The sequence below is a fragment of the Hemiscyllium ocellatum genome, chromosome 31 (genome assembly GCF_020745735.1).
Source record: "Hemiscyllium ocellatum isolate sHemOce1 chromosome 31, sHemOce1.pat.X.cur, whole genome shotgun sequence".
Lineage (NCBI taxonomy): Eukaryota > Metazoa > Chordata > Chondrichthyes > Orectolobiformes > Hemiscylliidae > Hemiscyllium > Hemiscyllium ocellatum.
This window is the reverse complement of record NC_083431.1, coordinates 30,404,699-30,412,320: the sequence shown is the minus strand read 5'-3', so window position 1 is coordinate 30,412,320 and position 7,622 is coordinate 30,404,699. Positions and strand designations below refer to the sequence as shown.

Sequence of the window (7,622 nt, the reverse complement as noted above, 5' to 3'; positions counted from 1 at the left end):
CGATGGCAGCAGCGCGAGGTGGGTAACGGTTCAGGGGCAGAGCAACCGCCAAACTCCCGCCGTTTAAATTATGGAGAGGGCCCCGTCCTCGAGCGTCCTTCTCCCCTCACAAAGTAATGTAAATAGTTTATTGCGTGAGTGCAAAATTCCTTTTTGCTTCCCCGACGGCAGGGAGGTCAAATTCTTAACGTGTCGCTTCTACCTCCCGCAAAGGCCTTAGGACGTTCTGGGTTATTTTCATGGACGGGTGGTAGTGTCCCCTTTCTATGGATATGGAGGGCTTTATTGGTGTCCCACCCGCTTCAGAGGTGCGTTATTACCGCAACAGTGTTAATGCAAGCTCATTGTAGGGTTCCCGTGGTAGTGCCCCCAGCTTTGGGCCAGGTGACCCGGCTTTGAGTCCCAACCACCGAGTGGTGCGTAGGGGGTGATATCACGGATTGGGGGCGGTTAGACAGCGGTACGGAGCTGTGCCCCGTGTGGGGTTGGGCGACGAGTGGTGTCCGGCCGCTGGGCGAATGTCGGGGCAGGGGTACCCGGGCCTGGCCTCCTTACCCGGCACCGGGCCTCTGGGCCTGCGCTCGCTGCCGTAACCTCTGCCGGGTTTCTCTGGCTGTCGGCCTCGGGAGGGAGGGGAGCGCGGCTGTCGATTGCGCCGCTGTCATTCCCCCCGCCTCCCTCACGAGCCCGGCTACACCAAGACAGGCCCTGCTTCCATCTCTGCACAACCACCATTGCATTGATGACAATGAGGCCTGTGACAACTTCCTGAGCCCCCACTGCGCCCTGACATGATCCTGATATGATTGTGAGTTTCTTAGCATATCCCCGTCTTCCTCTTAAGTTCTCCCCCCAAAAATAAACTACAGCATTGCTCTACCACCCCCACCCCCCCCTTAGAAGTTAAATACTCCTTTAAGGGTTGAAACGTGGATAGATGATTTTGCAGTTCTCATGCCATGTGGGAATTTTAGGAGGCCACGTGTCTAGGAAGCTTTGAACTCTGAAGCTTGGGTGCTCTGTCCAGCATCAGGTTATAGTTTCAGAATGTGGCCACCCTGTGAGCATTCCAGTTCAAGGATGTTGGCTGGATGTGCATTCAGAAGTAATGGGTGTTTGAGGTGTCTGCTTTCAGGGGTAGATGAGGAAGCCTGTAACTTGCATGTTGTGCTTAAGGTTTGCAGGTGAAAGACAATGCCCTGCAGAATGATCTACATGCTGTAGCAAGTGAGTCTGTTACGGTATGACAAAAACAGGCAGCTAGTCAGTTTTAACTAAGCTTAGGATTTTTGGGAGCTAAGGTGGAAGCTTTGAAATAAAGGGCCAATAAGGTAATGTAAATTATTTCCATCTGCCAGAGAGTGGAAGATGGGAGAACTGAGGATATTTAGTATGGTTTAAAGGACTTCCTAGTCCTGGTAAAGTCTAAGCATATGCAGTAAGGAGGGGCAGGTGTTCTTAATATAAGCAAGCTGCTGGAAATGCCAACTCTGGTTTAGTGCATTTCTGTAAATGCAGTGCAAGAAGGGTTTTAAAGCTGCAAATATGGATAGTCTTGTGGGCATTTGTACTCGTGCCAATAACAAATGGGTCTTGAATGTAAACTAACTTAATGGTGTTGGGTCGGAGGTAAAGAGGGATGTGAATTAAATTTGTCATGTGTGCTGAGGCACAGTGAAAAGCTTTGCCTTGTGAGCAATACAGGCATAGATAGTGTTGAAAGATTAGAATGCCCCTGGAGTTGGGGCAGGATCTGCATTTCAAAGTTGTGAAATGATTTAAGGGGTATGTTGTATGGATTTTTTTCAGGGAGAAGGAATAGATGTGTTAACTTGTGTTCTGGAACCCAGAGTAAGAAAAATCGGGTTATAAGTCTTGAAATTGCTCACTTTAGTATGAGACCCCTGGGGAATCTGGCCTTTTTAATGTTTTGGAATTATGTATGCACTATAATGAACCCTTTTGTGTAAACTTATTACTGTATACAAATGTTTCTCAGATCTGAAACTGGCATACTTGCTGCAACTGTGAAATCTTGTATGGTCAATTTGAAGTTTCTCCCTATAACAATGATCAATTAGCTTAGTGTTTGATTTCTACCTCCTTCAAAAGGGTTACAGTTGCTATTTCCCAGTCTGGTGGAATCTTGCCAAAATCAAAGATATTTTGGAAGATTAACACCAGTGCATCAAGTAGTTTTTAGACCTTGACAGACATCAAGTCTATCTGAACCTGCAAATATACTAACAAAAAAGTTTCAAAAGTTTACTTAGTATCACTTGTGACTACTTTCAACTTTCTCTTCGTCTCATCCCACTTGCAGCTTTTACTGGAATATTTTTGTATCGGAGGACAAAGGATAATATGCCAACTTGTTCAATAAAGCAAAAAGATGTTGGTAATCTGAAACAAAATCAAAAAAACTGGATAAACTCTCAAAGTATAGCAGAGTTAATGGACTGAACAAATTCTGCTTTCAACAGAATACCAAATTGCTGAGTTTTTCCAGCAATTTTTGTGCCAATTCACTTCAACTAGCTCAGCTTTCATGCCCCCGCAGGTGCCTTTTTGCCTGTAAAATACCAGCTTAAGATACAATCTTTTCACTTAAACACTAAAATTTAATAACTCTTGTCCAGGTGTGCCTATACTGATGTTGATAATTAAATCATGTGCTGTTCTGAGGATAAGGTCATGGATGAGATTATGCTGTTGAGGAAAATATTGCAAAGTTCATGAATGTATCTACTGCACTGATGTCAGAAGGATCCTATAGTGGGACAGTGAAGTCCCAATTGAGTTGGTGGTTTTGTGAAAAATGTGCTCAGTCATAACTAGATTTCTTTAAACTAATGCATTGTACCTTGTTTCAGGTTGCTGTATTTGAAATTGTGAAATGGAAGTAGTTGGATTGAACTGCCTCAACTTGATTGCTGCAGTTTCTATTAAGAAACTAAACTGTGAAGATAAGACAAGTAGGTGAGAACACTTGAATTTTATGGTTAGCACTCTTGATCAAGGTTCTGTCATGCTTTAAGTAGGCAGAAACCTGGAATTAAGTGCTGAAAGTAACTCTTCTTTGCAACCCATAGGTGGTTATAATCCTCCAGCTGTGGTACAATGATGAAGGGACAATTATTTGACGCCACTATTAAAGTGCTTTAAAATTTTCTAAAATAGATGTTCTGGTTGTGATGGATATCTCATTAGAAAGTTTTGACCTTGTTTATGGATGGTATAAATATACAAGTCCTGTATAATTCTCTTTTTTCTTTGAAAAACAAGGTGGAAATTAAGCAAGTGTGGTCTTGCAACTTGAAAGACATGGGCATTTCTGTGCTGTAAACTTGAAGAGGATGGCCTTTTTCCACCTGAAAGGTACTAGAGTGCAAAATGGTGATAAATGATTTTTAAGATTGTCATGGCAGGTGTCAAATGCTTTAGTCTATCAGGCACTGCAGGCTGGCTTGCAATTGTTAAGTTATAACGTGCCCTTTTTAAAAAGTGAGCTTTTATTTTACTGATGTCCAGTTTCAATTTTTTGCGTGTAAAACAAATTATAGAACAGCCAGGACTTTAGTGCAGTAACAAATGTGCGTAAATGTAGAACCTTGTAACAAAGTTACTCATCATAGAAAGGAACTAATGTAATTTGAACTTTCACAATTTAGTCACTGCTGTTTTCTTTCACTTCTACGGGTTACATAGCTTCTATCAAATCCATCTGTAGAAAAAAGCCCAAAATACATAGTTCTTAGCTGTAACAAGCTTTGCTTAATTTTTTGACCAAAGATTGCTGGTTTTCTTGAACCATCTGTTCTGCAGTTGTGATGAATGCCAAAATGTTCAACTGCTCTGATTGACAGTGAATGACATGGCCTTCTGAACATGTTAAGCCTCTTCTCAATGCACTAACAACTACCAGAAAAAGCAGAATTAGTACATGTCTTGGCAAAATCAAAGCTTCTGATATGCCATCCGTGCCTGATGAAAAGGATGTTTAATGTTCTTTTGGCTATCAAACCCGTAGGGAGATAGCTTAGTTGGAAACTGGAATTTAGTCTGTTAGCATGCTGAATTTAAAAGTAGCTTTGATAACTTACAGAATGCATTTAAGTTGAATATCCAATTGTATTACAGTAAGGTGGAGTAACATTGCTGAAAGGTATCCCTCTTAATAGAGATATGAAGAATGGACTGGTCCAGGTGAGCAAAGGAACTTTGGTTTGAATGTTAAGGAATGTGGATTTTGAATGTGTGGATGACAATGATTGCAGGTCTTGGGTAATGGTGATGAATATTCAAGGACTGATTTCAGTGGCAGTATTTGTATACAAGATAAAACTTTTTATAAAGTCAGCAATGTATGAAAGTGCTGCTTGCATAACAATAAATTGCTATTTTACTTTTACAGGGTGCATAAGTTAATGACATGTCATAAGGGAAAGTGCATTGCAGTTAAATTAATTGCTCCAGGGTTTGGGGTACACTGCCAGACTACTGCTATGTAGGGTTGGTCTGAAACTGCCCTACGCACTGGCTTCTGAAATCTGCTGATAAACATTTTAAGAGTTGAATATGTGATGCTGTAGCACTTAGCATGAGGTCTATCCCAACTGAAACTTAACCATAGATTCATGTTGTTGGAAATGCCTCAAAGAGTAAACTTTGTAGTCCTCGCTTTACTTGTTGGATTATGCTGTTAACCAGCGAGATTAAACTACAAACAGTTGCTTAGTCTTCCATGGGTATTTCCTGAAGGCTGGTGAATCTGGTGTGCATGCCTGTTGAGTTTTTTGAACAATTTGTATTTTAGGTCTTAGTGCAAAGTTGAGGGATATCCAGTCCATGCGAGATGATCTCTGGAAACTTCATTACCAGGTAAGGAAGGTGAAGCATTGATCAATGTAGGTTTGTTTGCTGTTCTCTGGTGAGAAGCCCTGGCTTTTTAGAAACTATCTACTCACTTCCATGAGCATATTGCTACTATGAGAGCTCTTGCCTCGATAAATCTGCACAATTAATTTGAATGTAGGTCTGATTGTAGCATTACAAATACAGTGCAGGAAAAAAAATAAACCCAATGTGTCTTCCCTTTTAAAGAGTCAGATTATTTTCTGGCTAGTTAGCAGGATTATTGTTCAACTGCCAGTTCTGTACTGATGAGTCTTCTGTTCAACTGCTGTGTGAAAAACAATGAACAAAATGATTTGTTCTGAACAGACTGCTTTTATCAGCTTGTACTTCATTAGATTCAAATTTTGAAATAAATTTTGGATCTCATGGCCTTTTTTTCTAAAGCTATCAAGACTGTTCAGAAGTAAATCACCTGGCACTTTTTATCTTCAGGTATGTAAAGTTTTTTTTATAAAAGTTAAAACTTGTGTGTGTGTATATATACATCAGATTTAAAATGCACTGTTGTATCTGCACCCAACAGTTGTTCCTGATGGATGTTCATAAAACAGTGCTATACTAATTCAGCATTTTGCATCGTTGGTTGGCAGGCTCCTCATGTTTGTTAACTTGGTTTTTCAGCTGGTACATTCAATGTTGTACATTGAACTGAATTTAACTTGGCTGTATTTCTAGTAAAACCATTGATATTTTTAATCAATAGGTCTGTCAGAGCTGAAGATTGCAGTGATTACTACACAATTAACAGGTACAGCTGTTTTAGAAAATAGCTTTTTACAATGCAAAAATTAAGTAGCTAGTCAGTTGCAGTTTTTCAAAAGTTTAGTATGACATTAGAGTTCTATGCTGAAGCTAAATATACAACTACTTAGCTGAGTAGTTACTTGATGGCTGACATAATTGGTCACTTACCAAGGCTGCCAGAATGACTGTCTCTGGTCTGCTGTGGAAATGACCATAAAGCAAAAAACCATCCCAGCATGTTACTGTTAGTAACAGGTGGGAACATTCTCTGCTGTAAAACAGCTTTATAGTGTTAATGCTTTCTTTAACAGCCTGAAAACAAACTGCTGGATTTAATTGAATGATCTCCAAATGAAAATAGTTACCAGAATTGATTCTTTTTGCTTTGTGCATAGAAACCAAGTAAACAAGTGGGCAAATTATGAAGTGTGGCAGTGCTGAAAAAGCACAGTAGGTTTAGTGTGAGCAGCAGGAGAATTGCCATTTCAGCATAAGCCCTTCATCAGGAATGGGGTGGGGGGGGGGGTTGCTGGATGAAGGTGGTGGAGTGCAGCATAGGTTCACAAGGTCCCTTCCTGGAATGGCGGGACCACCTTATGCTGATTGACTGACTGGGCTTTTGTATACCCTTGTTTAGAAGACTGAGAGGGGATCTGATTGAGACATAAGATTATTAAAGGATTGGACACACTGGAGGCAGGAAACATATTTTTGCTGATGGGTGAGTGCTGAACCAAAGGACACAGCTTAAAAATATTGGGTAGACCATTTAGGACAGATGAGGAGAAACTACTTCACCTAGAGTTGTGGCTGTGTGGGATGCTCTGCCCCAGAGGGCAGTGGAGGCCCAGTCTCTGGATTCATTTAAGAGTTGATAGAGCTCTCCAGGATAGTGGAATCAAGGGTTATGGAGATGAGGCAGGAACAGGATACTGATTTAAGGATCAGCAATGATCACATTAAATGGTGGTGTAGGCTCAAAGGGCAGAATGGCCTACTTCTGCAGCTATTGTCTATTGACTTGTCAAGAGGGTGAAGCGACTGGGAGAACGGAGGAAATGAGGAAACTGATGAAATCAAAATTAATCCTGTGGTTGCAGGGTCCCAGACCAGGCATTCAGGTGCCAGGTTGTTAGGGTTTGATAGAGGCCCAGGACCTGCATGTCCTTGGTGGTGTGGAAGGGGAATTGAAACTGACTAGTGTGCAATTTATAATTATATTATTCAAGCAGTGGACAAAGTGGCACTCCAATCTGCTCAGCTCTACTTCTAGAGCATAGGACTTCATTCACCTTTTATCCAGTGGGTTTAGTCCTTGATGTACCTGCAACAGTAGCTGAACTCAGTCAGTGCCCCAGAAGCATCTCTCATCCAAATAATACACTTGTGAAGAGCTAGCTTCATGAATCTTGGCATAACTTCCCTAGTGGTTCCTATTTGTCTTAGACTCATTACATGGCTTGGTAAACACTAGCAAAACTGAAGGAAAGCCTTAATTGACTATCTGAGCTTCATGTCCTCTTAAACAATGCCATTAATTGCAGGAAGTACAGAATTGACAATATTATTTACTGATCTCTTTCTATAGGTTGGAGGGCACTGTTACAAAGGGAAAAGCTCCTGAAAATTTAGTTTGACTTGGACCCACCTTGGCAATTTTGTTTTTTTCAGGCAAGTTTTTTTTCTTAATTACTTTGATTCTGTCTCTGCTCTGACACTTGCAGATTGCTATCTGCAAGCACAAATATATTGGTGTAACTTTTGTAGTACTTGCTATTGGTTCAAGTCAGGTCATTTCAAAGAGGGTTTTGGTGCAAATCCAGTAACTCTTAACGCTATGACCAAAGAGCATCATCCTGTGAAAGTTACCACAAATGTGTATTTAGTGGTATATGCACATGGGATACATATGCTTTTAAAGCAAAGTCAGAATTTGAATGCAGCCCTTGCCATTATTAATG

At 40.9% G+C, this 7,622-nt stretch overlaps 1 long non-coding RNA gene and 2 other non-coding genes across 5 annotated transcripts; all 3 read left to right on the top strand.

The window, feature by feature from the left end:
* LOC132830529 (uncharacterized) lies at positions 1 to 7,334 on the top strand. 3 transcript variants are annotated; one of them, XR_009646380.1, is made up of 8 exons: positions 1 to 18; positions 2,874 to 2,979; positions 3,286 to 3,378; positions 4,141 to 4,206; positions 4,817 to 4,881; positions 5,302 to 5,349; positions 5,621 to 5,665; positions 7,250 to 7,334. It is a non-coding gene; the product is annotated as an uncharacterized LOC132830529 (long non-coding RNA). The 3 variants fall into 3 exon arrangements; XR_009646379.1 differs by lacking the exon at positions 1 to 18 and adding an exon at positions 25 to 113 and having other exon boundaries at positions 2,874 to 2,975; XR_009646378.1 differs by lacking the exon at positions 1 to 18 and adding an exon at positions 25 to 113.
* Positions 4,600 to 4,732, top strand: LOC132830629 (small nucleolar RNA SNORA18). The gene has a single exon (XR_009646409.1). It is a non-coding gene; the product is annotated as a small nucleolar RNA SNORA18 (small nucleolar RNA).
* Positions 5,415 to 5,549, top strand: LOC132830626 (small nucleolar RNA SNORA8). The gene has a single exon (XR_009646406.1). It is a non-coding gene; the product is annotated as a small nucleolar RNA SNORA8 (small nucleolar RNA).
* Positions 7,335 to 7,622: the final 288 nt, after the last annotated feature.